The sequence below is a fragment of the Chionomys nivalis genome, chromosome 21 (genome assembly GCF_950005125.1).
Source record: "Chionomys nivalis chromosome 21, mChiNiv1.1, whole genome shotgun sequence".
NCBI lineage: Eukaryota > Metazoa > Chordata > Mammalia > Rodentia > Cricetidae > Chionomys > Chionomys nivalis.
The window spans coordinates 36302675-36308673 of NC_080106.1; the positions used below are offsets into that span (position 1 = coordinate 36302675).

At 44.4% G+C, this 5999-nt stretch overlaps 1 pseudogene; it reads left to right on the forward strand.

Moving 5' to 3' along the window:
- Positions 1-232: 232 nt before the first annotated feature.
- Positions 233-683, forward strand: LOC130863980 (EKC/KEOPS complex subunit Lage3-like; annotated as a pseudogene).
- Positions 684-5999: the final 5316 nt, after the last annotated feature.

A 5999-nucleotide genomic window follows, 5' to 3' on the forward strand; every position in this document is an offset into this window, starting at 1 on the left:
ATAAATGAATGCTATATATTTGTTTTATACAAGTAAGTTCATACATAAAATACTTCAATAACATTTTTTTTTATTTATATTTCAACAGTACACCATGGAAGGCCCAGGGATATAACTTAGTGTCGAGGGCTTGACTAGCACACATAACCCCACAAGGCTGGTGTCTGGTGCAAAATATATATCCTTTGATCAGTGAGTGGTTATCATTCTTTATAAGAACTGATAGTCAGACATGCAGGGAACACATAGAGGGTTAGGCCACACTGCATATGGCGCGGATTCCCCGACTAGCCGCTGTTGTCTGGCGATGTAGGCACAGTGGCAGTGGCAGTTATTCCCAGTGGAGTTCACCCTGTTGCACGAGCACCGGAAATCTTCCGTTCGAACAAAAGCACCATGCCTTTAACCCAAAGGCCTGGAATGCGACATCACGGATTCGCCCTTGCAGTGCCTTTCCTGACCTCTCTTTGGAGGCAGAAATCGCCTGTGGGTCTCTAACTTCTGATGCGGAACCGCACCAAAGACTGTTGGGAAAGGAGCTTAAAGTGAGCGGCTGCGTACTGGAAGTCCACTGGATCTCGGAAGACTCTCGCCTCCTCCGAATTTCCATCATGAACTTTCTTGACCAGCTTTCCCTAGTGGTGAACACCATACAGCGCTTTGGGCCCCCAGTTTCTCGTTAAGCCTGGCTGGGAGAAGGCGCTCAGGTTTGACCTTATGTCCGGCCCCTCCTAAGCGGTACAATTCTAGGGAAGAGATTCCAGAAATAGTAGCTGCTACTTAAGTGTGGGGCCTAATTTTTTTTTGCCTGACTTGGTCTTCAGGTACTTAGGGGCCACTTGTTTCGTCTGGTGCTTAAATGTTGGTTGCTGAAGAAAAATAAAGCTGTGCTTCTAATCTGGAAAAAAAAAAAAAACTGATAGTATTCGATCCTAGGGGTATGCCACAGTTAACTCAGACTTTTCCTTTTCTTTGATTAATAAAGTCTGTGTGATTTTTTTCAACCAAAGCTATGTAAAAAATGAGATTGATTGTCTTACTAAAAAATGTTTCCTTTCTCCTCAGTTCCCTTTATGAGTTCCCAATTACTTTGATAGTGTTACTGTTTGAATATGAAATGTCCCCCACAGGTTCGTGTTTTAAACACTTGTTTCCAGTTAAGGACACTGTGTTCCAAGGCTCTGGGGCTTCTAGGGAGTGGGGCCTGGCCTAGAGATGAGCTTTTGAGGATTATATACCTGCTCGCTTCTCTCTCTCTCTCTCTCTCTCTCTCTCTCTCTCTCTCTCTCTCTCTCTCCAGCAGTCGTGCAAAGAGACTACTTCAGGCTTTCCCCATCCCATCCTCCACCCTGTGATGGATTGAAATACTCTGAACCCATGAACCAGAATAAGGAAGAGAAGCCATGTTTGGTTGCAACAAACAGAATGAATGTTCACCGTGAACCTATAGCACTTACATATATAGCACACACAGGAATATGTAGGCTGAGTTTTCTTGCCCCAGAAGCCACTTACTTGATAAATGCTTTTGTTGTATAGAATTTAACTATGTTAAAGTTAAAACCTTTTTAACTAGACAAAAAAGAGGAAATGCTGTGGGATAATGCCTTTGTACGCTGTGAAGATTTGTCACTGGTTGGTTTAATAAACAAGCTGTCAGGCCAATAGCTGAACAGAATAAACAGGTAGGGAGCCAAACAGAATGCTGGAAGGAAACGGGTAGAGTCAGAGGGAGCAGGAGATAAGTGCGCCATGCTAATAAAGGTACTACCACGTGGCAGAGAGTAAATAAGGAATATATGTTAACTTAAAATGTAAGAACTAGTTAGTAATAAGCTTGAGTTATTGACTGAGCATTCATAATTAATATAAGTTTTTGTGTGTTTATTTGAAAGCAGCTACAGGACAGGAAAACTCCACCTACAGGAAAGAAAGAAAAAAGAAAGAGATAAAGGATAAAGAGACAGACAGACAGACAGGGTTGGGAGAAACTAGTCTCTCTAAATCAAAAGGCTGTGACAGTCAAGTGTTTAATCACACTTACGGAAAGGCTGGTCATTTATAACCAGGTACACTGTGCTGTGAGGTCCCCAGAGAAACCTGTAACCGTAACCTATGAATGGAGACTCATCTTAATATTAGTGACATGGCAGGGAGAGGTCAAGACTGAGGTATGAGAACTGAGCGTGGAAGTGGCTGGTTCGAGCATCCCTCGAATGCTTACAGAGATGTTTAGAATCAGACAGACATATAAAGCAGGTGTAACCCTTGCTATGTAGCTGATATCAGTATGTAACTGACAGTATTTCTTATTAGGCTACAAAAATTTTCCCCAACATGGAGCCACTAGGGCTGGATTCAACTCTGTAACACAATTGTCCATTTGTTCTTTCATTCCGTAGGTACCAACTTTAGGCAAGGCACCAAGAGGGCACCATGGGTACCGAAGAGCTCAAAATAAAGTTCCACCAAAGAAGTGATTGCTCTATGAAAGAGCAGACAGTGAGCAAGGCATCCTCGTGAGCAAGCAAGTTCAAAGGCTCTCAGGAACAGAGGATGAAGGTACCCACCACAGAGCATGAGGAGGAAGCAGGCCACTGCCGCAATGGTGTTTGAGTTGACTCCTTCATGAGTAGCGAGTCACCCACCTGTGAGGAGAACCTTTAAAGTGGAGAGCAAGTTTGATGGGTCATGAAATAATAGAAAGTAGGTATGTTTGCTGGAATGAGGGAAGGGAGGTGGGAAAGGAGAAAGGGAAGGTTGAAATCAAGGAAGGAGTTTTGTATTTTATTTTAAATACAGTAAGACTTCATGGGCTCTGTGCAGGAAGTGATGTCATCCAAGGTAGCATCTTGAAAACTCCCACTCTGACTGTTATGTGAGAAGTGTATCCTGAGGGAAGTGGGAAAGCACAGCTGTGAGATGTGGCAAGAGGGAGCTGTGGACCAGGCAGGGGAGGATGGAGACCTGGACACTGGGAATCCCCGGAGATGGCGATCTCCAGATTCCCACTCAGGAACAACAAGGTCAGTGGCTCCCAGTCTCAAAGCCTGAGGTTCTCCACTCTCAAAAGGAGCTGGTAACACTTGCTTTTCAAGGTTTTCTGGAGTGGAAGGGATGGGCAAACCTAAGAGCTAGCTGTAAGCTGAAACCGAGCCTAGTACCCATCCCGTAGCTCGTCAAACAACGCCAAGCAATGGCAGCCTCCAGGTGCCCTCTTTCTGCCCAGGATGGATGCCACGGCCACCTCTGGGGCTGATAACATGCTGAATGTTGTAACAGATTAAAATGAGATAAAATATGGGAAACGAAAGCAAGAGAATTCTTAGATCCTTCTCAACATGTTACGGACTGCTCAGCGAAGCAAACACAAACGACAGTTTTGATTCCCATCTCTCCAGTCACAACACCTCAAGTAGCTGTGCCTACAACTCTCAAGTCCAGGAATCCTTTGTCACATGACAAAATGTACCTTTTTTTTTTTTTTTTTTTGTAATCTCCAAATGGTCTGTGAGGGGGAGAGGCCCTTTATGTCCCTGGTAAACTTGAGCCCTTCTGCAGGTGTCTGGGTTTATCACTGAGAGGAAATGACTTTTTTTACACCTAATTTAATCTGAAGCAATTCAGTTTAAAATATTTAGTGAGGTGACCTCTTTAATGACTAACACATTGCAGGTGGTCCTGTCGTAGCCCGGCAGTTAATGTTTGGCATCAGAGAGAAAGAAAGACAAAGAGCATTCAAGGACCACTTCACAGCGAGTGCCTTCATCTGCCTGGTTCGAAGGACAACTGGCTCTAAACAGAGCCTAGAGAGGGACCTAGGATGAAAGCACGGGGTCTTTTCTTGGTAGGAAGGCTGCTTTGCTTCTGGGTCTTTCTCAGAGCTGTAGTGCACATAGCACGTCCTGTAATCATGAAGCAGACCTTGTAAGTTGTGTGCCTGGACTCTCGATGATTCTTTTGCTCTGAATGACAGATGGGTTGGTTTATAGTTTCCAGTAAGCCCAGGGAGGAATTGCTTGAGAGATCCTAGAATGTCTAGGTAAAATCCAACATCGTAGATGAGTGGAAAGACCCAGAGAGGAGCTAGAGAGATGGCTCATTGGTTAAGAGAGCTGGCTCCTCTTCCAGAAGACCTGAGTTCGGGTCCCAGCACATGGCAGCTCACAATTGTTAACTCTAGTTCCAGGGTATTTGATGCCCTCCTCTGGCTTCTGAAAAACACAAGACACACATGTGATGCACAAACACACATGCAAGCAAAATACCCATACACATAAAACAAAATGAAGTCAAGTTGAATTAAGAGTCAGGAGAGACAGGGAGGAATTCTGTGTGTAGATATCAGATCTGCCATACCCAGAGCTCTTGACAATGGCCGCCCTGCACATTCCATGTACCCATGCATCACAAGGACATTTTCTTTTGATTCTTTCTCAAGCTAGGTGACCTATAAAGATGCGTGACTTCCCACGTGACCAGAACAAGGACTTCTGCCTGTATCAGATCTCCTTCTGGGGCCTCCTCACCACCGCATACTCTGAAGTTCATCTTTAGGAAGATGGCAAAAGTGCAAACAGCTCCAAGGTGTGCCTGGCTTTCTGATGTCATAGGATGCTGCTAAGCACCATGCAGGTCAACAGTCGGGGAAGCGGATGCACAATTCAGCACCCATGCTGTCCCAGAAATGGCATTAGAGCTCGACACAGCCCATCGTGCCAGAGAGGATTGTTTTGTTTTCCGTCTCCTATGTTCTCCATACCGGGAACAGGTCCCGGAGGCTGTTCTCCTTCCTCTGTTACCCCACTGGGTGAGAAGAAGCAGGACCAAGGTCTAGAAGAGAGAAGAGCAGGCTAGACAAAGCCATTAGTAATGACCCTGCCTGCAACTGAGTAATCAAGAGGAGCTAGCTCGGGCTACATAGCAAAAGGAAGTCAGCCTCAGATACTAAGTAAGACCCTATTTCAAAAATGACAACCAGGCTCCCTCCTTCCTTGGGAACAGCTGTTCTTCTCAGGCATGTCGCTGCCCCTGTAAGGTGGACTTTCTGGATCCTGCGTAGTCTTGTGACATCCACTTTGCTCAGACATCCATTCTCACTGGTTTCAGAGTGAGTCCCCTTCTTTCATCTGCTTCATGAGACCCTTGCTTTCTGAACTCACACTGGCCTTAGCATCTTCCTGATTGCCTAAGCTTTCCTTTTTACACCAGAAGGAAAGTGAGGGACCGCAGAGAGATAGAGGATGAGGTCGAAGATGCTCTCAAGGTTTTTAATGTAATATAAGCAGCTTGCCCAGGCTTCAGTTCTTCCATGAAAGAATAAGACAGTCAGTGTGACTACTGAAGCAGGACCCTGAGCTTACTCTATTTCAGAAGTCTCCTTGGAATTCACATGTTCTCTTGTTTTTAAGAGTGTATAATTAGAAAGTCACTAGCTCTGAAATTTGATTGTGCTAATCTTTATAGAACTTAGTAAAGCCATTAAAAATCATAGTCTCAAAAAGAGTGGAAGAAGCCAACTTCAAAACATTAATCAGGGTCCAGTCAGTTATTGTCAGGGACCTTCGCCTTTGTGTTTGGTATACTTCAGAGGGAATCGATAAAAGGAAAAAGTTACCATCAAACAATTCCGTGTCCCAGGCTCAGGGGCCAAAAGCAGACAGAATTCTGGGAGTCCTCCTGGTCTACACAGCAAGTCCCAGTCTAACCAGGGCTACCTAAGTTGCAACTAAATACCATCAACAAACTCAAGTTTCTATTTCGTATCTTACTAAAGTCCCACCTTGCTGACATTGTAGCAGGGTAAGAAAGGTTGGTTTATAAGATCTAGAACATTTTCTGTGGCCAGTAGTGATTCCAGAATCATTAAGCCATTAGAATAACCCAGGTATTCAACGCATCCCATTAAGAGATTTAAAGAAATATAAAATAGAATCATATTTCAAATACAATGCATGAATTGATTTCTCTGAGACATAAGTGAGCCCTGCAAAGGGCCA